Source organism: Eutrema salsugineum, unplaced genomic scaffold (genome assembly GCF_000478725.1).
Source record: "Eutrema salsugineum unplaced genomic scaffold, Eutsalg1_0 scaffold_21, whole genome shotgun sequence".
NCBI classification, from domain to species: Eukaryota; Viridiplantae; Streptophyta; class Magnoliopsida; order Brassicales; family Brassicaceae; genus Eutrema; species Eutrema salsugineum.
This window is the reverse complement of record NW_006256821.1, coordinates 2,031,182-2,056,832: the sequence shown is the minus strand read 5'-3', so window position 1 is coordinate 2,056,832 and position 25,651 is coordinate 2,031,182. Positions and strand designations below refer to the sequence as shown.

General features: G+C 42.2%; 2 non-coding genes across 2 annotated transcripts; one reads left to right on the top strand and one right to left on the bottom strand.

The window, feature by feature from the left end:
* Nucleotides 1-3,517: 3,517 nt before the first annotated feature.
* On the bottom strand, nt 3,518-3,624 carry LOC112086383. The gene has a single exon (XR_002899498.1). It is a non-coding gene; the product is annotated as a small nucleolar RNA R71 (small nucleolar RNA).
* Nucleotides 3,625-23,588: 19,964 nt separating this feature from the next.
* On the top strand, nt 23,589-23,696 carry LOC112086338. Its single transcript, XR_002899460.1, has one exon. It is a non-coding gene; the product is annotated as a small nucleolar RNA R71 (small nucleolar RNA).
* The last annotated feature ends 1,955 nt before the right edge of the window (nt 23,697-25,651 follow it).

The following is a 25,651-nucleotide window of genomic DNA, read 5'->3' as shown; positions in this document are numbered from 1 at the left end:
TCACGGCGGACGGAGCCTTTCCGGACCGAATTAGCTTGCCCAGTCTTCATCAAAGTTCGAGATCCATGGAAGATCTTCTCAGAGCATTCGGAATCGCTTAGTTCGGAGCAGTGGTTTAAAAGATAAAGTCTCCGGAGTTCACATCGTTCCAAAAAGCCTGTTTTCCGGTGATTTCAATACGACGCAAAGATGTGAAATCCAGGAAGCCTTCCACTTCCCAAGCTGATACGATCCTAGGTGATCAACTCTGAAGCAAGGGGCGATAGATGTGGCGATATGATGGATGGAATGCAGCGATGATGCGATGAGATGCGACGGTGGCTGGTGGATCAGATCGATGAAGGGAGATGGTGGTGTGATGCGGCGGATCGATGGTTTGAGATGGTGGTTGATGGATGCGATGATATCGATTGTTGGTGAGGATGAGATGATATCGATGGAATGGAGGGATAGAAGAATCTCTTGTAAACAGATTAGTTTTTAAGAGATTCGAATTTCAGAGTTGTTAGTTCTCAGAAATCAAAGAGAGAAGAACACGTTAAAAGTTTGATCAAAATTCTTCACTGAATATGACATAGGCGATTTTCTCTACTTTATAGAGTAAGAGAGAAAATCGCAGCCCTAATAACAAACTACACGAAGTCTGAAATAAAAACAACACGAAGTTTGATTTAAAAATAAAACAGCGAGGCATCCCTTCTAAATCCTAAGTGGTGCGCCTAAAACAACTAGTGCACAAGTCATTGTGACTTTGCACATTATTACCCATTAGTAACAACTTCTAAGTAACTCGACGTAGCAATGATTTCTGCCTCGTTAAAAACTTTGGAGAAGAACCTCCTTGCCTTCCAAAATTCTCACCAAGGAAAAGAGTACAGAATCATCACCTAAGTTACCTAGTCATTTTTACTGGGTTCTTCATTCTTCAAGATAGAGATATTGAAGATGTGAGCTCTAGCCTCCAGTTGATCGATGTCCTCTGCAGCTATGAGTGCGTGAGCCTCCTTAGCCATCTCTCTAGCTCTGGAACGAGTAATCCTGCCAGCTACCTCTGGTTCCTCCTCCTCTGAGCTGGTCACGATCATATCACAAGCTCCGATGGTTTCTTCACCAAAGTTCGAGCTCGTTGAGTCATCTTGACTGTGGAACTGGTCCCAGAGCAATTGGAGTCGTGTGCTGAAAGTTATCGCTTCCGGAAGGTGACACGGTCGATACAAGCCTAAATGAGTTGCGACACGCGCTTGTGTTTTGTTTTCACAAGCCTCGGTATCTTTACCTCGGCATCACTCAAGTCGAGACTCATATCTTGGAAGTATTTTGGACCAGACCTCGTCCCAAAGCCTTGGCATGATTAGATCGGGGCATGCATACGTAAGAACTAAAGCTGGAAACGACTAAGTGTTGAGAGTACCCCTCGGTGTAACGACCTCGGCGTGCATGCCGGACTGTGTTCTCCCAAACACCTCGACATCATGACCCCTCGACATTTTATCCCGAGGTCCCTTGTCACGAATCCAGAATCAAGAGCAGAATGGCTTAAGAACACACACGTGAGGATGGATCAAAGACTAGGGTTCATGCATGTTCTTGACGTGTTCTTCACGAGATCTTCACCTGGATCCTGACTCACGTGCACACCTCGGCATGAAGACCTCGGCTTCACTTTCCGACACACCGTGGCACTCACCCATCAACCCAAGGAAGCGGTTCAGTACCCGGTTTTGTTCCGAGCTGACCCGCGACACTTTCCCTTTGCTATAAATATATTTTGAGACTAAAAACCTAATCATCATATATCTTATCTGTTTTTAGCTTTAAGAACTTGCCTCTTTTGTGAAACTGGATTAATCTAATCCGATATCTCGTTTTTGCATCTGAATCTCGTTCTTTCTTTATTTCTTTTATCATCCAATCATCAAACTCCTTATCATGACTAGCTACACGTCTTGCAAAGGACTTAGTGAGCTCGTTATGATCAGTGAGTAGTCGTTTAAGCGACTTTAGATAAGTAGATTAGGGTGCTTTCAAGGTGGATTAATGGGTTTAGGTGTCTAGTCTTGCATGTTTCATTCCTTAACCGACGAGATCTCTAGGCTGGATCCAAGCACATCACTTGAGGTTCAGATCTGAGACATATCTCGCATCAAAAGTGTTTGTAGAAATGTCTGAACCACTCGGTTAAGGGTTTAAGAGTCGTTCATCGCGAGAGTGATAGTTTGTCCTCTTAAATGACATATTTGAACTGAATCTTATTGCTGATTGATTCGTGCTTCTCAAAAGATATTTTGGTATGAAGGAGGATCAGTTTAGATGTTTAATACTTTCATGAGAAGATTAGCATGCCTTGAGTTCAAAGTTAAATGAAACCGCTTGATAAAATGATTCATTAGCCCATTAGTTTAGCTTGGAAGCACCCGAGTCGATTATCTTGTCTAAAGTCTCTGCCTTTATCATTCATTATAATCATCTGAATCATTTATTTGTCATTTGCATCTTAGCTTTGTTCAAATCTCATTATTTGCTTTACTTTTATGCTCATTCGCTTGATACTTAGCCTAGTAAAACCCTTTAATATTCTCTCTTGACTTAATGAACAAATGACATAGATAATGTCTCGTTTACAAGCTTGGATTGACACCCCTTTCTACTACTCTGACAGGGGATTGATAACCCTTATTAAGGCTTAAAAACCTTAGTTATCAATTGGCGCCGTTGCCAACTTGTAGGAGCATTAGTCTCTTGTTTGTTCTTAAGTTCAAGCTTTTCTTTCTTTTGTTTTACTAACTCCTTTCCAAGTCCTTGTTTTGTTTTCAGGTGCATGAATACCAGATCTCGGAGCACAGGATCGCTTTTCCCATACGAAGATAACATCGACCGATTAGAAAGGCGAGCTCGCGAGAGAGAACGGCACTTTGACAGACTTGGAATGGCAGAACAACAACAAATGGAGCAACAGGCTCATGCAGCCGAGCACCAGGCTCAGGCTAACCAGGCGCAGGCAGGAAGAAATGAACAACAAGCCTATGTTAATCAGCAACAGGCTCAAAGAAACGAACGGCTTGCTCAGCAAAACCAACACCAAGCGAATAGAAATGAGCAACAAGCCCATCATGTTCATCCGCCACCGCCACAAGTACAGAGACAACATCCTCCAATCTGTGTTGGAGAAAATGACCGAGCTAATGCGCACCAATACCGAGCTGGGATTCAAGCTCCACCAGTTCAAAACAACAACTTTGAAGTTAAAGCTTCCCTGCTCAATATGGTGCAAAACTCAAAGTTCCACGGACTGGCTGGAGAAGACCCTCTCGAGCATCTAGATCAATTTGATCGGGTTTGCGACTTAACCAAGATAAATGGCGTCTCCGAAGATAGCTTCAAGCTACGCTTGTTCCCTTTCAGCCTCGGTGATAAAGCACACCAGTGGGAAAAGAATATACCGAGGGGTTCTATACAAACCTGGGAGCAATGTAAACTGGCGTTCTTATCAAAGTTCTTTTCCACATCACGCACAGCTAAGCTCAGGAATCAGATCTCAAGTTTCACGCAGCACAGCAACGAGAGCTTTAGTGAAGCTTGGGAACGGTTCAGGAGCTATACTAACTAATGCCCACACCACGGCTTCTCAGAGGCATCCCTCTTGAGTACTTTATACCGAGGTGCACTCCCCAAGATCAGAAACCAACTCGAGACAGCCTCAAATGGAAATTTTCTTAGGAAAGAGATCAATGCGGCAATGGAATTAGTCGAAAACCTAGCCATGTCTAATGACACATATGGAGAGGAATTTGATAGAGCAAACCGTACAGAGGGATCTAGTGATGAACAGCGTATGAAAAAAGATATAAGAGAGCTTCAGAGCAAGCATGACAAGGTTTTGATGGCGACTCAAAAGCCAATACACTTTGTAGGGGAGTTTGATGAGCCAGGGCCAAGTTTTGACAATGTTAATGAAGATGGTCTAACACAAGAAGAGCTGAATTACATAGGGAATCAGCAGAGGTATCAGCGGTTTAACAACTACAACAGTAACCCAAACCTCTCATACAGAAACCCGAATGTAGCTAACCCTCAAGACCAAGTGTACCCTGCTCAACAACAACAACAAAGATATTCTCAAAAGGCTCCTTTTCAGAATACCTTCCAGCCCAAGCAACAGTTCAGTGGGCAACAACACGGCTACACTCAGCAGAATCAAGCGGCTCAAGGTAACAACTTAACCAACCAACCGCAGCAACACAAGTTTCCACCAGGGTTCAATCCGCAGCCGATGGGTAATCAGCAACAGATTCAGGGACCGGGTCAGAATCAGATGGGGAACGACGTCTGTGGGATATTACAGCAACTGTTACAGGGCCAGCAAAGGGTTGAGAGCCAGCACGCGACAATGCAGCAAGATATCAGGGAGCTTAAGCAAAACTAGGCATCTACATCATCAAGAGGCCCGGCTCTACCAGGTAAACTGGAGCCGAACCCTAAAGAGTATGTGAACGCCATCACATTGAGGAGCGGTAAGGAATTACAAACTCCAATGCCTAAAACAAAGCTCATTGAGGCCAATGAGAAACTAGAGGGGGAGGCAGCCTCAGATGATGCGTACAAAGAAGAGGTCTCAGAGAAGGAACCGATCAAGGACAAAGGAAAAGAGGTGGAAAAGACAACCGAGCTTGAAAAGCCCTATGTTCCACCACCACCTTATCAACCCAAGATACCATTCCCAGGGCGTTTCAAAAAGAAAATCCTAGACAAAGCCAAGGCGGTCTTTGAGAAACACTTGGAGAACACGCAACTAACCTTACCCATTATAGATGCTTTCTTAGCTATACCCCAGCTTGGGAAGTTTCTAAAGGATGCGATCCTCAACAAGACAAAGGAGCTCCAGGGCATGGTGATACTGAGTCATGAGTGCAGCGCAATAATACAAAGGAGATCTGTACCAAGGAAGCTATCCGATCCGGGCAGCTTCACTTTGTCGTGTGCCTTAGGTCACCTGAAGTTCTCAAACTGTTTATGTGACCTGGGAGCTTCTATGAGCTTAATGCCTTACACGGTGGCCAAGAGATTGGGATACAAAAGCTACAAGCCGGCCAAGATCTCTCTTGTATTAGCTGATAGATCGGTTAGATTACCGGTGGGGTTGCTTGAGGATCTACCTTTGAGGATCGGTGAGATAGAAATCCCCACGGACTTCATAGTTCTTGAGATGGACGAGGAACCATTGGACCCTATCATCCTAGGCCGACCGTTCTTAGCAACCGCAGGAGCCATAATAGATGTGAGAGGAGGAATGATCGAACTACACATCGGTTCCGAGACTATGAAGTTCAATGTGAAGGAGATGATGAAGAAACCGACCATTGGAGGTCAGGTTTTCTACGTGGAAGTAATGGAGGAGCTGGCTGATGAGCTCCTTGAAGAGTTAAACGCAGAGGATCCGTTACAAGTGGTCTTGACACGTGAACAAGGCGAGCACGGGTACTTGAACGAGGAAAGCGAGGTGTACAAGCGTCTTTTGGACCAACCGAGGGAACTTGGAGCTCAGGCGAGGTTTTTGGAGCTCAGGAAGAGTGGCCTCGACATCTTAGTCAGCGAGGGATCCACGGGAACAGAAGAGACACCTCGGGATATCATGGCCGTGACAACTCATACCGAGGAAGATGGTAAACCGCGCGAGAATGAAGCAAAGGCCGAGGAAGCTGTTCCAGGCCAATGCAGCTTTGATGCCGATTGGAACGAGGCAGACGCACCCCCTGTTGAGCTAAAGCCTCTACCAACAGGGCTCAGGTATGCGTTCTTAGGTCTGAACTCTACTTTTCCTGTGATCATAAACGATAGCTTGCTCGAACATGAAGAACGTGCATTGCTTAATGAAATAAGGAAATTCAGGAGAGCCATAGGGTATTCCTTGGCTGACATTAGAGGGATCTCTCCTGATATATGCACCCACAGGATCCACCTAGAGGACCAAGCCATGTCCTCTATTGAGCACCAACGTCGCCTTAACCCGAACCTTAAAGAGGTGGTTAAGAAGGAGATACTAAAGCTCCTTGAGGCAGGGATAATATATCCAATCTCTGACTCTCGGTGGGTATCTCCTGTGCACGTTGTGCCCAAGAAAGGTGGGATCACGGTGGTGAAAAACGATAAGGATGAACTCATAGCCCAAAGAACTATAACCGGCCATCGCATGTGCATTGACTATAGGAAATTGAATTCTGCATCAAGAAAAGATCATTTTTGATTATCTAGAGACAACTACAAACTTAAACATGATTAAAGACTAATGAAATGATTAAACAAGAACTAAACGATGACAAATGATGAGAATGTATGAATGATGATGAGAAAGGTCTTAGACATGATAGTGGATTAGGGTGCCTTCAGTGATAAACTAATGAGCTAATGAATCATATGATCAAGCAAACCATTCGACATAAACATCTTTAATTAAGTTAATCCTCTCATGAAGGTATTAACTCCTATGCTAAAACAGTTTCTAACCCAATCGTCATCATTGAAACATGAGTTAACATGCATTAAGAATCAGTTTAATCTGTCATTTAAGCATATAAACAATCATTCCCATGATGAATAACACTTAAACCTCTACAACCTTGGTTCAGGCATTTCATCAAACACTTTTGGTGCATGAAATGCCCAGGATCTCGACCACATATGATTTGTATGGATCTAGCATAGAGAACAAGTTGTAGAGAATGGAATATGCATGATCAAACCCCTAAGCTCACTAATCTACCACTTAAGCACCCTAATCTACATATCTCAGACCTTAATATGGAATTACTCACTAATCATGATCAACACACTAAATCCTTTGCAAGATGTGTTGTTAATCATGATTAGAAGTGTGATTTGATGATAAGAAATGATGGAACAAGATGAAAAGAAACTTCAAATCGATATTAAACTCTAAAAACAAGGTGTATCAAGTGGTTTTTTACCAAAGAGGAAAAGAAACTAAAAGTGGATAAAAGGTGTTCTCCAAATTAGGTCTAAAAACAATATATAGGGTCCTTGGGCGAACCAGGTCAACCCGGAACAAACCGGGTACTGACCCGTGGATGAAGATGGGTTTGCCACGGTCAAATGTGTTCTTGGTGTGGCCGTGGCAACCTGACCGTGTCAAGGCTTTCTCGCGTGTTCTTGGATGCATTTTGATGCCACGGTCTAACAATCCTCATCCAAAACCCGTTGCAAGTCATCGTGTCAAACGCCGAAGATGTGTAAAAGTTGCCACGGTCAAGTCCTAGACCGTGGCATTCAGACCGTGTCAAAACCCGCATGCTTGTAAAGTCCTTCCCAGCCAAGTATTTGTTTGCCACGGTCAAGTCCTAGACCGTGGCATTCAGACCGTGTCAGTCGCCGAATGCTTGCAAAGTTCCTCCCAGCCAAGTGTTTGTTTGCCACGGTCAAGTGTAGACCGTGGCATTCAGATCGTGTCATTTGTCGAAGGTGTGCAAAAGTTGCCACGGCCAAGTGTGGACCGTGGCATTCCATCGCGGCATGTTTAACTTAGTCATTCAGGGCTGTCTGGACCACTTCGCATTCCGGAGAGTGTAACTCACGATATACTTGTCCGAATTGAGTTATTCCGGTTGCAGAGGACAGAGGACTCATATCTCTCCAACTTTGGTGAAGGAAGCTTCGGTGCTTGTGAAGTGGAAGGCTTCCTGGAGGGCTCATCTTTGCAATGCATTTACACGATCAGAGAGAACCGTCTATACATGTGTCCATTCCGGAGACCGTATCTTCCTGCTCATAGCTCCGAATTGAATGATATCGGATGTTCTGGAAAGAGGACTCAACTGAATCGGCCTGGAAGTGCACCATCCTTCGCATTCTTCAGAGCTTATCGGCTTGGTCCAAAATAGCAGCGAGATAGGGGTTTCTTCCGACGAGCTTAACTCTCTGCTCACGCGTCCGAATTCCAATATTCTACTTGCTATGGAACCGTGATCCAATCCTCTCCAACATTGATGAAGCACCCGCCAACTGAATCGGACCGGAAGGTTCCCCGGACAGGCGATTTCGGAAACGTGTCTTCACCCGGAGATTTTGGCCGATACAATCCACTCGCGGTACGCGTTTTGGCCGATAATATCTATCCGTGGTACATGAAAATGGCCGGTAAAAACCTCCCTGGTATGCGAGAATGGCCGATAACCTCCAAAAACACAATTTCACCATTTTTCAAGCCTTGATCACCATTCCACCTCCTGGATTCATCTTTTCAGCTCCAAATAGACCTGATAAACACTCAAAACATGCAAAGACTCATTGGGACCTAATGCATCTCCTAAGTTCTAAAACAAACCCTAAGGACCTAAAATTCATGAAATAAAACATGATTTGGAATGAATTATGCAACCTAAATGATACAAATTATGAACATATCAACTCCCCCACACATGTCCTTTGCTTGTCCTCAAGCAAACAAGAACAAATGAGAGAGAGAGGTTGAATGAATGGGAGTTCACATTTCCTTTTTGAAAGAAGTGATCACAATAAGAATTCAAGTTCATGCTTAATTATGCAATGAAAAGCCATACTCAGATATATATCAACTCAACAAGGAATCTCCACAAGTTCTTCTCTCTCTCAACTCTTTCACATTCATTAAGCTTTTTACCAAGTGGATCAAAAAATGCATTGTTTAAACAAACAAAGTTTGGCTAGGGTGAGGTTATGAGACTAAAATGATCTCATCAATGCCTGAGTGGGTTCAATGCAGCAAAAGGATCTCTCTATGAATGACCAAACTTTGGCAGAATGCTAAAGGTAAAAGGTAACCTATGCATACAAGGGCAAAGACTCATCCCACCCCACACTCTACTCAAAGTTTCCTCACTTGCTTACTTTTCACACTCATTCTTCTCTCACTAGGGGACTCTCTTTTCTTTTTCATACACAAGTCTTGGAGTTCAAACTTTCAATAGCTCTTTTTTCACTTTCTTTTGTAGCCTCTAATCTCTCTTTTTTTTTTTCCTTTCTTTTTAAAACATTTGAGCTCTTTGGCTTCTTTTCTTTTCACTTAGAGACTAGACTCTTTCTTTTCAAAACACTAGAGCTCACTTTCTTTGACTCAAAACTCCAAGACTGATTTCTTTTGTTTTTCTATCCCCTAGTTCTCACCATTCTCCTTTTATTTCCACTCATCTCTCCTTTTTCCACTCACCATGGTATTCCCCCACACTTAGTTCTTGCCAAATCTCTCAGCTCCTTGATGATGGAACTTAGCACTCAATGAGACTTGCCCTTGTCGCCCTAAACCTAACAGTTTCTGCAAAGTTTGGTGCAAGGTGGCCTCTCAGTCACACACAAACAATTGACTTGAAAGAAGGATGGGTTCAGGGTGAGGAAAACTGATCTATTATGCAGATTCAGCTATTTGAGCTAAGGAAGAGGATGGTAAAAACAGGATTCTAGCTCAAATATGTATATTGGTATCCACAAGCTTGTTCAAACAATGCACCAAATGATAATTTCAAGTCAAGTTCAGGGTTTTCACTTAATTAGAGTTGAGTTCAATTCAAACTTGCTTCTCAGATTCAGATCATTTCAGACTTTGCAAGCACCGAAAAAGATTCACAAGCATATTCAGTTCAAGTTCTCAAAGTGATGTACTCTCTAGAAAACCTATCATTACTCCCTGCAAGATGCAACCTACATGCATATGCAATCTAGACTCAATCCTAAAAATGAGAATGCAACTACATGATCATTTTTTGTGTAAATTTTTCAGATTTTTCCATTTTTTTTTTGGTTTTTATATGCACTTAGATGAGACTACATGAATATGCAACTAGAATGTGACTCAAGACTCAAAGTGTAAAATAAGAAAAGAGGAAACATGATTAGTAAAGGATGAAACTCCTCCCCCACACTTAAATAACACAGTCCCTTGTGTTATAAAAGCATGAGAAAGGAGTTAAAAACAAATCAAACAAGTAAAATGCTAAATCGAAAAGAAGAACTATATGCATATATACAGAGTTTTGAGTGTTTACCTCAATCACTGAGGTCTGATCCCAAGTAGTGGGATGGGTTGGAGGTGGAACATGATGGAGTGGAGTGTCTAGGTGGGCTGCTCTCAGGTGAGTCTGGTTGGAACGCTGTGGCCGGGTTCACCCAATCTTCTTTTCCTGGTGGTAGCACAAGGTCACAAGCAGCTGAGCTTTCTCCCACCTCTTCTCTTGTATCTCGTTTGGGTGAGGTGGCTGGAGCTGTGAGCTTTTTAACCTTCTTCTTAAGCTGCCTAACACAGTCAACTAGCTTGGTGATGGTTTTGTCTTGCCATTTGCACCATTTCTGAAGGGTGTTAACTCTGGAATACAGCTTCCTTGTGTGATAGTCAGGCTCACCCCAAAAGTAAGGATCAAAGTGATATCTCCCTGCTCCCATCCTTCTTTCAAAATCTCTTGGCTCCTCACTCTCACAACCAGCGGTTCTAGTTGTGTCCTCCTCTTCAACTGGCTCTTTACCCTTAGAACTAGCGGTTTTCTTGCATTTGGGAATTGGAGGGTGAATGGCTGGGTTGTAGAGCTGATCTTTTAGGACAATAAAGGAGACATTGTGCCTTTCTGTGAGAGTGGTGATGGCTGGGTGTGGCAACAGAACATGAACCTTTTCATTTTGGAAGAGCTTGAAGGTGTACAAGAAGTTTTCACCATTGCTTTCTTTTAAAAACCCAACCTTGGTGAGGGTAGCTTCATCAATCAACTCAGTCCTGACCTCAACATCATCAAAGACAAAACCTCTTGCTTTCAGAATCTTTGTCACTAGCCATCCATTGTGCAACTTAGTGAGCTTCTTTCTTTTACCCTCACTCCAAGCTATGTCCTTGTAAATCAGCATTTGGCGTGCCAAAAATGCACCAGTAGATGGGATGTAATGTGGTAGGTGAAACTCTCTCTTGCTCTTTAAGTGACTGGTGAGAGGATGAAGACCCATACCCAGTAGCTCCATATCAGCTAGATGCACCACTCCATCATTGTGATTGGTAAAGAACATTTGGCAAAGCACCTTGTGAACATAGCGGATTGCTGGGTTTCTTATCCATGAACTCTTGCATCTTCCTCCTCTGAAGCTCCCAAAAGCAATTGTATCCCACAAGTCAGTAATCATGTGATCAGGGTATGTGAACTTCACTGTCTGTTCTTGTGCAGGTCTTGGAAAAGCAAAGATCTCATCTAGTTCCTTGAAGCTTACATGGTGTTGTGTACCATCTATTGTGAACTCTATGTGCCCAAGACCATTGCCCTCATTGATTCTTTCATCTCTTGGGCCATATCCGCAAACTTGAAGGGATGCAAGAAACTCTTGTGTAACACCATCATGAGCCACATCTCTCATCTCAAAGAATCCACCAAACCCCATGTTGTTGAAAATGAGCTGAACCTCTTCAAGAATTCCCATCTTCCTCAGCAGCTCCATATCAGGGAACTTGGTTTGCAGCACTTTTACACCCCTGAACATAGCAAAGTAGTCATCAAAAGTTGGTTCTCTGTCCTCAGAAATTATCTTTGCTTTCTTAACCCGCTTCAATGCTGTTTCAGGATCACTCTCAGTTCCTTCTTCATCCTCAGCAAAAGCCACCTCTTTTCCTGCCCTGTGAACGACCTCAACCAATGCCAGCTCTTTACCATAAGTTTTTGAAGTAGAGGCCTTTGTTTTCTTTGGTGCAGCAACCTTCTTTGTTTTCTTCTCAGCTGGATCCTTTGGCTTTCTCTGTTTTTTCTGTTTCTTGAAAACCTTATGCCCAAAAGGCATAATCTGATCCTCTGAAGCTCCAGCTTTCTCTTTTTTAGATTTCTCCATGGCTGCTTGTCTTTTTGTTCCTGCCATCCTGCATTTTCTCAAACAGTTGTAAGTACCAAAGCAAGAGAACAACAAGAGTTTTCCAAAAATTTCACCAAGTTCATGAGTGGTACAAATCGATTTCTCTTGAAAAGAATGTATTTTAAGCTGATTAAAAACTCAATAAACTCAGAGCAATGGCAAGAATCAATGCACACAAAGAGTTCAGCTTGAAACACAATTCTAAAAAAAATCGATACACTTGATGAATTTCAAGAAAAAATTCTCAAAAATTCCAAGAACAGGTTATTCTCAAGCAAGATCCATGAAATTCCTATCCATTCTACTTGCACAATACTCACAAAATGATTCCAAGGTATCAAGAAGCCCATTAAAATCGTTTCCATTTGTTTTTCTGTTCATGAACAGTACACTAAAGAATGGAAAAGGTGAGTTTTAACAGACTAAATACCTTGGAATCTTCAAGTTTCGAGTGAAAAACGAATGTGCAGCAAGAAACTAGACAGGATTACGAGTTCAATGCAGTTGGAATTTCTCAATTTGATGCAGGGATGAGAGAGATATGAAAGTTTAAAGCTTAAGAATGGAGTGAAGGGAGCAAACTCGCGATGAAGAAGAAAGAGTGGTGGGGAACAGCTGTCTTGGCGCATCCTTTGACCGGTCAACGTCCGTACGGTCACCCTAAATTAAAAATTTGGTCGCGCCTGGTTGACCGTGGCACGTGACCGTGTCAAGAAACGTGTATGCTTCCTTTTTTTGCCGCGGCCTTGGTGCGTCCATGTCAACATGACCGTGGCAAACACCGAACGTTGGCTTCTTCTTCTTTCTCTTGCCACGGTCAGGTGTTCTCCCGTGGCGACCTCATCGTGTCAAAGCATCGAGGCTCGACCAAATCCTCATTTCCTTGCCACGGTCAGGTGTTCAACTCGTGTCCTCTAGACCGTGTCATTCTCCGAACGTTGGCTTTTTCACTTTGCTTTGCCACGGCCATGTCCTCGTCTCATGGCGACTAAACCGTGGCAATCTCTGAACGTTTCTCACTCCACCTTTGTTTTTCCACGGCCTGGTTTCTTCCCTTGGCAATCCTCTCGTGTCAAACCCCGAACACTGGACATTTCATCTTCATTTTGCCACGGCCACATCTTCTCGTGTCATCCCACTGTGGCAAAGCCCGAACCAGGTCTTCTCCTTATTTCCTTTTTGCCACGGCCACCTGTGTCCCGTGCCTTATGGCTGTGTCATGCATCGAATGAATGCTCAATCTTCATTTCTTTGCCGCGGTCACCTCGTCTTCCCGTGGCAAACTCCTCGTGTCAAAGCCCGAATCAAAGTTGTGCACCATCTTCTTTGTTCTTTAATCGTGTCTGCCAGCCCGTGTCAATCACCGAACCAAGGGCATTTCCTTTTATTAAAGACTAATGAAATGATTAAACAAGAACTAAACGATGACAAATGATGAGAATGTATGAATGATGATGAGAAAGGTCTTAGACATGATAGTGGATTAGGGTGCCTTCAGTGATAAACTAATGAGCTAATGAATCATATGATCAAGCAAACCATTCGACATAAACATCTTTAATTAATTTAATCCTCTCATGAAGGTATTAACTCCTATGCTAAAACAATTTCTAACCCAATCATCATCAGTGAAACATGAGTTAACAAGCATTAAGAATCAGTTTAATCTATCATTTAAGCATATAAACAATCATTCCCATGATGAATAACACTTAAACCTCTACAACCTTGGTTCAGGGATTTCATCAAACACTTTTGGTGCATGAAATGCCCAGGATCTAGACCACATATGATTTGTATGGATCTAGCATAGCGAACAAGTTGTAGAGAATGGAATATGCATGATCTAACCCCTAAGCTCACTAATCTACCACTTAAGCACCCTAATCTACATATCTAAGACCTTAATATGGAATTACTCATTAATCATGATCAACACACTAAATCCTTTGCAATATGTGTTGTTAATCATGATTAGAAGTGTGATTTTATGATAAGAAATGATGGAACAAGATGAAAAGAAACTTCCAATCGATATTAAACTCTAAAAACAAGGTGTATCAAGTGGTTTTTCACCAAAGAGGAAAAGAAACTAAAAGTGGATAAAAGGTGTTCTCCAAATTAGGTCTAAAAACAATATATAGGGTCCTTGGGCGAACCGGGTCAACCCGGAACAAACCGGGTACTGACCCGGTCTTGGTGGATGAAGATGGGTTTGCCACGGTCAAATGTGTTCTTGGTGTGGTCGTGGCAACCTGACCGTGTTAAAGCTTTCTCGCTTGTTCTTGGATGCATTTTGATGCCACGGTCTAACAATTCTCATCCAAAACCAGTGGCAAATCATCGTGTCAAACGCCGAAGATGTGTAAAAATTGCCACGGTCAAGTCCCAGACCGTGGCATTCAGACCGTGTCAAAACCCGCATGCTTGTAAAGTCCTTCCCAGCCAAGTATTTGTTTGCCACGGTCAAGTCCCAGACCGTGGCATTCAAACCGTGTCAAAACCCGAATGCTTGTAAAGTCCTTCCCAGCCAATTGTCTGTTTGCCACGGTCAAGTGTAGACCGTGGCATGAAGATCGTGCCAATCGCCGAAGATTGTCAAAAGTTGCCACGGTCAAGTCCTAGACCGTGGCATTCAGACCGTGTCAGTCGCCGAATGCTTGCAAAGTTCCTCCCAGTCAAGTGTTTGTTTGCCACGGTCAAGTGTAGACCGTGGCATTCAGATCGTGTCATTCGCCGAAGGTGTGCAAAAGTTGCCACGGCCAAGTGTGGACCGTGGCATTCCAACGCGGCATGTTTAACTTAGTCATTCAGGGCTGTCTGGACCACTTCGCATTCCGGAGAATGTAACTCACGATATACTTGTCCGAATTGAGTGATTCCGGTTGCAGAAGACAGAGAACTCATATATCTCTAACTTTGGTGAAGGAAGCTTCGGTGCTTGGGAAGTAGAAGGCTTCCTGGAGGGCTCATCTTTGCAATGCATTTACACGATCAGAGAGAGCCGTCTATACATGTGTCCATTCCGGAGACCGTATCTTCCTGCTCATAGCTCCGAATTGAATGATCTTGGATGTTCTGGAAAGAGGACTCAAATGTCTCTGATTCTGATGCAGGCCTCGGAAACTGAATCGGTCTGGAAGTGCACCGTCCTTCGAATTCTTCAGAGCTTATCGGCTTGGTCCAAAATAGCAGCGAGATAGGGGTTTCTTCCGACGAGCTTAACTCTCTGCTCACGCGTCCGAATTCTAATATTCCACTTGCTATGGAACCGTGATCCAATCCTCTCTAACATTGGTGAAGCACCCGCCAACTGAATTGGACCGGAAGGTTCCCCGGACAGGCGATTTCGGAAACATGTTTTCACCCAGAGATTTTGGCCGATACAATCCACTCGCGGTACGCGTTTTGGCCGATAAGGTCTATCCGCGGTACATGAAAATGGCCGGTAAAAACCTCCCTGGTACGCGAGAATGGCCAATAACCTCCAAAAACACAAGTTCACCATTTTTCAAGCCTTGATCACCATTCCACCTCCTGGATTCATCTTTTCAGCTCCAAATAGACCTGATAAACACTCAAAACATGCAAAGACTCATTGGGACCTAATGCATCTCCTAAGTTCTAAAACAAACCCTAAGGACCTAAAATTCATGAAAAAAAACATGATTTGGAATGAATTATGCAACCTAAATGATACAAATTATGAACATATCAGAGAACAATGCTCCCACAAGTTGGCAACGGCGCCAATTGATAACTAAGAGTTTTTGAGGCTCTTTGTAGAGGTTATCAATCCCCTGTCTTGTAGTACAAGGGGTTATCAATCAAACTTGTGTGTGAGGCACTAATATATATTACTTGTGATCTTAAGTCAAGATGAACAGGTAAAGGTTTTTGCTAAACTACTTCACAAGCAAATAAACATGAAAATGAAATAAAAGATGAGATCTAAACTAGATAAAGATGCAAATGATTAACAGTGAATAAGCAGATGATTCGGATGATGAATATATATGATAAAGGCAGAAGCTTTAGACAGGATATATGACTCGGGTGCTTCCAAGCTAGACTAGCAAGTTAATGAATCAGATTTATCAAGCGGTTTCATTTAACATGAACTCAAAGTATGTTAATCTTCTCATGAAAGTATTAAGCATCTAAACTGATCCTCTTTCATACCAAAATCCCTTTTGAGAAGCATGAATCAGTCAGCATTAAGATTCAGTTCAATAAGTCATTTAAGAGAACAAACTATCACTCTCGCGATGAAAGACTCTTAAACTCTTAACCGAGTGGTTCAGACATATCAACAAACACTTTTGATGCGAGATATGTCTTAGATCTGAACCTCAAGTGATGTGCTTGGATACAGCTTAGAGATCTCGTCGGTTAAGGAATGAAACATGCAAGCCTAGACCCCTAAACTCACTAATCTATCATGAAAGCACCCTAATCTACCTATCTAAAGCCGCTTAAACGACTACTCACTGATCATAACGAGCTCACTAAGTCCTTTGCAAGACTTGTAGCTAGTCATGATAAGGAGTTTAATGCTGGAGAATAAAAGAAATAAAACAAGAACAAGATTCTGATGCAAAAACGAGATATCGGATAAGATTAATCAAGTTTCACAAAAGAGGCAAGTTCTTAAAGCTAAAAGAGGATAAAAGATCAGATCCTTAGGTTTTTGGCCCTAAAATCTATTTATAACGAAGGGAAAGTGTTGCGGGTAAGCCCGGAACAAACCGGGTACTGAGCCGCCTTCTTGGGTCGTTGGGTGAGCACCACGGTCTGTCGGAGTGTGAAGCCGAGGTCTTGATGCCGAGAGGTGCACGTGAGCAAAGATCAAGATGGAGATCTCGTGAAGAACACGTCAAGAACATGCATGAGCCCTAGTCTTCGATCCGTCTTCACGTGTGTTCTCTTAAGACACCTTGTTCTTGATTCCGAAGTTATGACAAGGGACCTCGCCATATAATGCCGCGGAGCTTGGTAGTCGAGGGGTTCAGGAAGACGGAGTCCGGCATGCGATGCCGAGGTCTTTGTACCGAGGTGCATGTTCAACACTTAGTTGTTTTCAGTTTCACTTCCCTTGCACACATGCCTTGATCTCAATATACCGAGGGATCAGTACGAGGTCTAGCCCAAAATCCTCTCAAGAGATGAGCCTTGGCCTGAGCAGTGTCGAGGTAGCGATGTCGAGGCTTGAGAGAATACTTAGCGCGTATTGCAACTCCTTTGGGCTCGTATCGACCCGCTTGTTTTCCGGAAGTAATAACTTTCAGCACACAACTCCAAATGCCTTGAGACCGGTTCCATAGTCAATATGAATCATTCAGCTCAAACTTTGGTGAAGAAACCATCGGAGCGTGGGAGGTGGAAGGCTTCCTGGATTGCTCATCTTTGTACCGCATCGGAATGACCGGAAAGTACAGATTTTGGACCAATGTGTAATCCGGAGACGGTATCTTCCAAACCACCGCTCCGAATTGAAAGGCTTTAAGTGTTCCGGAAAGGGCTTTCATAGATCTCAAACTTTGATGAAGACTCGGTAGACTGGTTCGCATCGGAAGGTTTCCGTCCCACGTAATCTTTGAAGCTCAGCTGATCGGCGTTCGGGTGCTTGCGAGACAGGCATGTCTTCCGGAGGCGATATCTCTCTCCTCAGTGGTCCGAATTGCGTGATTCCAACTGGTCTGGGATTTTGGCTTGATTATCTCCAACTTTGATGAAGACCCCGTCAACTGATTCGGACTGGAAGGTTCCCCGGATTGGTGATCTTTGAAGTGCGCGGGTGAAAATAGATTTTGGCCGAGAAATGCTTCCCGCGGTAAGGAAAATATCCGAGAATCATGTACCGCGGTAGACTTTTTAGCCGATAAATCTTCTCGCCTCGGCGTAAAACTTCACCCGAGTGGATTTTCACCCGATACTCATTTTTAGCCGATAACGACCGTTCGGTAAGGATTTTGGCCGAGGTTTTCGTCCAGCCGGTACGAATTTTGGCCGAGAAATTCCTCCAAGCGGTTTTCACCATTTTTGACCCTTTACTTCACCGCTTTCATTCCTGATCCTCCTCTTGAGCTCCAAATAGCTTCCAAGGCACCTGATAAAGACTTCAAAACATGCAAAACTCTTTGGGACCTAATGCAGGCCCTAAACCCTATTTTGATGCCTAAAGACTCAATATACATGAGAAAACACATGATGTGGACTCTAAAATGCAGCCTAAATGATGCAAAATATAGACATATCACTACCGCCTAGTGTAGGCCTAAATCACAAAAAGAGCAAAAAACGAGGAAATAGCGTAGAAGCACACTGGTCTAAATCATCATAGTAATGTTTATTGTGTTCCTGGTTTGAAAACTTTTTTTTTTTTGAAAAACATTTTGAAAACATTTTGAAAAATTGTATGTGTCCAAAACAAACTCAAAACAAATCAAATTTCATTAGTAACGGATGAACATCCTCCCCCAGACTTATTTCACACTGTCCTCAGTGTGATAAATCTTGGAAAGAATGGTAAAGAAAATAGAAAGGTTGAAATGTTTAAGTGAACTTATTGTGCTGAGAGTGCTGCTCGTCTTTTGTAGTTGTTCTTCTTTATTGAAATCCTGAAATTAAATGAAACAGAAACAAAGCAATGGAAATAGAAAATAAAGGTCAAAGGGAAATAGATAAAATACCAAGTGGGTTGCCTCCCACTAAGCGCTTGTTTCAAGTCGTTAGCTTGACATTGTTCCTCGATTAGACTTAACCGGGGTCGTGACACTCCTTGCTCTCATCATTGGCCGATGATGGATCAATCAAAAACATCACTTCTCTTTCGTCTTATCTTTCTTCAGCCAGATATGGCTTTACACGCTGTCCATTCATTGTAAATGAGTTTCTGGTTTTGTCCCACAGGACGATGGCTCCGTATGGTTTGACTTCCTTTATCGTGAAGGGTCCGGACCATCTTGATCGTAATTTTCCTGGAAAAAGCTTAAGTAGAGAATTGAAAAGAAGAACTTTATCGTTAGGAGCAAAAGATCTATGAATAATCTTCTTATCATGATATGCTTTAGTCTTCTCCTTATAGATCTTCGAGTTTTCGTAGGCATTGTGTCGGAGTTCTTCTAACTTGTGAAGTTGAAGTAGTCTTCTTTCTCCATCTGTTTTCAGGTTCATGTTCATCTCCTTAATAGTCCATTGTGCCTTATACTCGAGCTCTACTGGAAGGTGACATGCCTTTCCATAAACTAGGTTGAATGGTGTTGTTCCTAATGGTGTCTTGAATGTTGTTCGATATGCCCATAATGTGTCGTCAAGCTTTGTAGACCAATCCTTGCGATGAACTGCAGTAGTTTTCTGCAAAATCGACTTGATTTCTCTGTTTGATATTTCTACTTGACCGCTGGTTTGGGGATGGTATGGAGAAGCAACTTTATGTGTAACTCCATTCTTTTTAAGAAGATTCTCGAAAACTCTCTTGATGAAATGTGATCCTCTGTCACTTATCACAATTCTAGGAACTCCAAAACGTGGGAATATTACCGATTTAAACAGCTTCATGATGACTTTTGCATCATTGGTAGGACTCGCGACTGCTTCTACCCACTTAGAGACGTAGTCTACTGCTACTAAGATGTATTGGTTTCCAAAAGAAGTTGGAAAGGGTCCCATAAAATCTATTCCCAGACATCAAAAATTTCGACTTCGAGAATAAAATTTTGAGGCATCTCATTCCTTATGCTTATGTTACCCATCCTTTGGCATTTATCGCATCGCGATATATAAGCTTGAGTATCTTTGAACAAAGTAGGCCACCAGAAACCGGTTTGCAAGATCTTTGAAGCGGTTTTGAAGGTTGCAAAATGTCCTGCGTAAGACGAGCTATGGCATCCGAATAAAATTCCTTCCATCTCTTCTTCAGCCACGCATCTTCGGAATAACCCATCAGCACATCTCTTATAGAGATAGGGTTCATCCCAAAAATAATGTCTTACGTCCTTCAGAAATTTTTTCTTCCTATACCCAAAGAATTGTGGTGGTTCTACATCAGCTGCTAGGTAATTTGCTATTTACCTAAACCATGGGGTGTTAAAAGCATCTGATCTTCGCATGAGTTGACGTGGTGGTGCTGCATTGGCATTGGTGGGGGTTGTATCTATTGCATAGATGTTTTCTTCTGGCAAACTATCATTTAGAGGCAATCTTTCTTCAACTCGAATTCGTGAAAGATGGTCTGCACCTCCATTATCTGCTCCTTTCCGATCTCGAATTTCGATATTGAATTCTTGCAATAGGAGGATCCATCTTATCAATTGAGGTTTAGCGTCTTTCTTAGACATTAAATACTTGATTGCAGCATGATCAGTATGAATTATGACCTTAGATCCTACGAGATAAGAACGGAATTTCTCAAATGCAAATACGACAGCTAGAAGTTCTTTCTCTGTTGTAGCATAATTGCATTGAGCTTCGTCTAGAGTTCTTCTTGCGTAGTAGATTACGTGCAGTTTCTTATCTTTTCGTTGTCCTAGCACTGCTCCGACTGCATAGTCACTTGCATCGCACATGATTCCGAATGGGAGTTCCCAATAAAGTGCTTGCACAAATGGCGCGGAGACAAGGGCTTGTTTGATCTTATGAAACGCGGCTAAGCACTCATCATCAAACTCGAAGTTCGTTTCCTTGCAAAGCAAACGCGTAAGAGGTTTAGCTATTTGAGAAAAATCTTTTATGAATCGCCTATAGAATCCTGCGTGTTCTAAAAAACTACGGATACCTTTTACGTTTGTGGGAGGTTGTAAGGCTGGTCATGACTTTAATTTTAGCTTTGTCAACTTCAATTCCTTTTCCCGAAATTCTATGCCCAAGCACGATTCCGTCTCGTACCATGAAGTGACATTTTCCCCAATTTAATACTAAGTGCTTATCTTCACATCTTTTTGCAGAACTTTACCAAGATTGGCTAAGCATTTTTCAAAAGAAGATCCATACACGGAGAAATCATCCATGAATACTTCCATGAAATCTTCAATAAAGTCTGTGAAGATCGACATCATGCACCGCTGGAAGGTAGCAGATGCATTACATAATCCAAAAGGCATATGTCGGTAAGCGACCGTGCCATATGGACAAGTGAATGTCGTTTTTTCTTGATCCTCCGGGCGAATAGGAATTTGGAAAAATCCGGAGTATCCATCAAGGAAGCAATAGTAGGGGTGATTAGCTAACCTTTCTAGCATTTGATCTATGAAGGGAAGTGGAAAATGATCTTTCCTAGTTGCTGCATTCAGTTTCCGGTAATCGATGCACATACAATGTCCAGTTACTGTTCTTGTAGCGATCATTTCATCTTTATCATTTTTAATGACAGTGACTCCTCCTTTCTTCGGAACAACATGAACTGGGCTAACCCAAGTGCTATCTGAGATAGGAAAGATTATTACAGCTTCTAAAAGCTTCATAATCTCCTTCTTGACAACATCCATGAGATTAGGGTTCAGTCTCCTTTGACTTTTGATTGAGTTTTTAGCATTATCCTCTATATTAATCTTGTGCATACAAAGATCTGGAGAAATTCTAGGTATGTCATCAAGTGAATATCCTAAGGCTTTTCTATGCTTTCTCAGCTCAGTCAACAGCATTGTGGTTTCTTCTTCCGTCAAACCAGAGTTTCTTTTGACAGGATAAGTAGAATTTGGTCCAAGGAAAGCGTACTTAAGTCCGACGGGAAGAGGTTTAAGCTCGACTATAGGGGCTTTAAGCTCGCTCCAAGGATCATTAATTGCTGCAGCAGTGTCTTTAGGAGGTATAGGAATGTTTGTTTGGTCCTTAAGATCTAGATAGTTTAGAGTTTTCCTATAAGTTTCAGATTTATCAAGCATACGTGCGCACTCACTCGAAATTTCTTCAAGGAAATGGCGTTCATCTTTTGCGGGTGAAAGCGTGACACTTAAAGGGTCGTCTAGAAGCAGATCTTCATAGACTTCCTCAATAATTTCGTTTAACTCATCAATCCAACAAATTTTTCCATCCAAAGTCGGTTTATTGAAACTTTTGTTCATGTCAAATTGCATAACTAAACCGGCTAAATGAAGGTTAATTTTTCCTTCAAGAACATTGATTATGGCTCCGGCTGTAGATAAGAATGATCTTCCAAGAATAAGGGGATCATTAGGTTTTCTTTCTAGTTCTAGAACTACGAAGTCGGTGGGTATGGAACATTTTTCGATTTCGACAGGAACATCAATTAAGATACCTACAGGTTGTCTAACGGAACGATCACCTAGTACTAAAGAAATTTTAGTGGGCTTGAAAGTGTGATGTCCTAAACGTTTTGCTACTGAAAGAGGCATCATGTTTATGCTAGATCCTAAATCACAGAGAGCACGCTCAAAAGCTACATCATTGATGGTGCATGAAAGTACGGAGCTTCCAGGATCATTTTTCTTTTCAGGGATTCGGCTTTGCAGAATAGAACTACATTCATGGGTTATCATCATAACGCCTTCTTCAAGAGTTAAAGAATTTGTTAGAATATCCTTCATGTATTTTCTTAAAGCTGGAATCATAGCACAAGCTTCTACGATAGGTAATCTCACATTTAATTGATCGATTAACTCTTTCAGCTTAGCTTTTTCTTTATCTTTCTTAGGGGCTCTTAAGGCTCTAGGATATGGAGGTTAAGGTTTATAGACACGTGTTGGTGGATGTGGAATCGAGTCTTCTCCGAGGATTTCCCGGGACGTATCTTCTCTTACTTCTTCTCCATCCTTCTCTCCTACCACTTCTTTTTCGACATCCTCAATCATAATTCTTTCTCTTTCTTTCTCCTTTTCCTTACCCTTTTCCTCATCTTCAGGATCTTTAGGAAATTCAGGGTCTTTGTAAGCTAATCCACTCCTAAGTGTGATATCTTTACATGATCGGAGGGATCTGCTTCGCTTGAGCTTTCGAAAGAATTTTCACTTGGCTCCTCTTCAGAATTTTCTAAGTTTTTAGAATTAGTTTTGATCATCAGGCTAAAAAGGGTGGAAAATTTTTCATTGAAATCCTCTTGTATCGTTTTTAGCTCAGATCTTAGATCACTAATCTCTTGAGACCTAGATTTTTCAAGCTCTAGAATTTTTTTGTTTAGATTTTCAGCTTCAGAAGAGGGAAAACAAGGATATGAAACAGGATTAGATTGAATAGCCAATATTGGTTCGGAAGGTGATTTCCAGGCAAGTTTGGAAGACAGTTTCCCGCGGTCAGAAGGCTCACGACCGCGGTGAAACAGGTCTTGGCCGCGGTCAGCATCATCACGACAGTGGTGAAAGCTTGCTTGGCCGCGGTCCGGATGAATGGACCCGCGGTGATCACAAACGAATGGAAAATCTTGGATTTGATAGACTTCTGCAGTGTTCATCATGTCTTGATCATAAGAATCCATTGGGTTGTCCCATCCATCAAAGTTCCACGTATTGTGTGCCTTGTTTGGTTGTTGCAATCCAAGATGACTCATTATGTGATGGAGACACTTCATAACTTCCGAAATCTCTTCTTTCTTCTCAGAAAGTGTAGAATTACCAAAGGTTGCTTGGTTACGGATGCTGTTTGCGAAATTTTTGATGAAAACGTGAGCATCTTCTACAGATCTAGTTGAGAAGTCTCCATTACTTGCTGTGTCGAAAGAGTGCCGTAACTCTGGAGTAATACCGCGATAGAAGATACCCAGCAGGTATTCCTTGGTATATCCATGGTGTGGACAATCTCTTCGGTATTCCCTAAATCTTTCCCAAGTATCTAAAAGATCTTCATCTTCTTTTTGTTTAAAAATTCTTATCTTGTTCCTTAAGAGATTTGAACGATTTCTAGTATAAAAACAACTTAGGAAAGCAGTTCTACACGCTGCCCACGTTTTTAGTGAAGCAGGTGGCAAAGATTTTAGCCATTTGCTGGCATTGTTTCTCAAAGAGAATGGGAAAAGACTACACTTGTGGTAATCCCCATTTGCTGTAATGGTTGCACATAATTATTCGAACATCTCGATATAGTCTATCGGGTTTCCGAATGAATAACCATATAATTGATTTTGTTGAACTAAATGGATATAGGGTACCTTGATTTCGGTTTTGCCATCCTTAGGTAAGGCTGGTTGAATAGCTCTTCGATCTCCCAAGAACTTCTCGAGTGAATCGAAACTTCCAATCAGTTCATCATCATCTTCACGTTTTGTCAATCCGATTAGCTCATTGTCATCATAGATCGGTTCTTTAAACTCATCATCAGTCAGGTCATCATCGCTTGGATCACCATCCACACAATATAGTGGATCACCAAGAGTCCCGGGAACATGTTCCCGGTCTCTCATTGTAGAGAAACCTGAAAAATTCAAAAGGAAAAGTAAAAGTAAACAAGTGTTCTAATGGATTTAGCTGGGATTCGCAACGAAACAAATCAAAGTCCCCGGCAACGGCGCCAAAAACTTGATTGCGAGCAAAAGCGGGGTTGTTGTTTTCGTTTTACTAAGCTTCAGGATTTAAATTTATAACCCCTAAATGTCTGCAAGTGCACAGATGTGCGCTGTAGTACTTAGGATATCGATCCACAGAGACTTAGTTGTTTCAGTACGAATTCACGACAATGCTTAAATCAGACTAGAACTAAGTAGGTTTTGGTTTTGGTTTTGGGTTTTTTTTTGTTGTCACGAAATCTAAACTAGAATAACTAAACAAGTAAGAGCAATTAAAAACGAAAGCAAATAAAAGCAAGTAAAAAGCGATTAGATCAAAGGCGAAATTGAAAGCAAGGAAAATCGGATGAAAAGCAAAGGTTGTAAGCAATGAAAACAAACGTTGGGCATCAAGGGGAATTCAGAGGGATTCATGGACTAGGCTATGTTGATTTTAAACAAGTGATAAAGGTAATCAACTACGTATGTTCTAGAACTCGAGGCACGGAAGTATGAATAGCCTACTTTCGCAGCACTAAACAACTATCTCTCGCAACCCTGATCAGTAGGTTTACACTCTGATCCTGGATGGGAGAAGATGCAATAGCAGAATAAGACTCATCAACATTCACAACTCAACTAAAGGTAGGTTTCCACTCCTACAGAAGAATTGCTCGTTTCACCCTAGTTCAGACAATCAATGAAAACTTTCGCAACATATCATATCAGATCGGCTTCTAAGTGGCCAGCAGAGAATCACGCAGTAAGATTAAAGGCAAACGAAGAACATCTAGAAGATTAATAATCCTAAATCTATCGATTCATAAGCAAAGACACATGAAATTCCCTTTGAACAATCCCTTTAAACCCAACTGGGTAACTACTCAAACATATTGTAAACAATCATCACTGAGTATTGAAAGTTGCAGGAAATTAAAGAAAAGAGGGAAGAAAAGCGAAGAACAGAGTCGCAGATGGAGGCGCGATGATGCTCTCCTGTGGGGGCTCCTCTTTCAAGGGTGGCGGCCTCTCTTTCTAGGGTTTTGAGTCTCACACGAAATCTAAGTACAGAAACAAACACACCCTTTAGAATGACCTAAAGGGGGTATTTATAGCTTCTGGAGTGGTCCTGGACACTTAGGGCTTCAAAAACAACAAAAGGAATTGATCTGGGCTTTAATTAAGTCGTCTAAAAAGTGAACGACCAAGTTCCGCGGTCGCAATGGCTCTACCCGCGGGAAAACAGGTGTTAACCGCGGTCCCGGCTCATGGCTCTCTTCCGGAACTGCATTTTCTATCATTCTTGCATCGGGGGTATCTGAAGATCTAACCGTTGGATTGTCTCCAAACCAAGTGCATTAG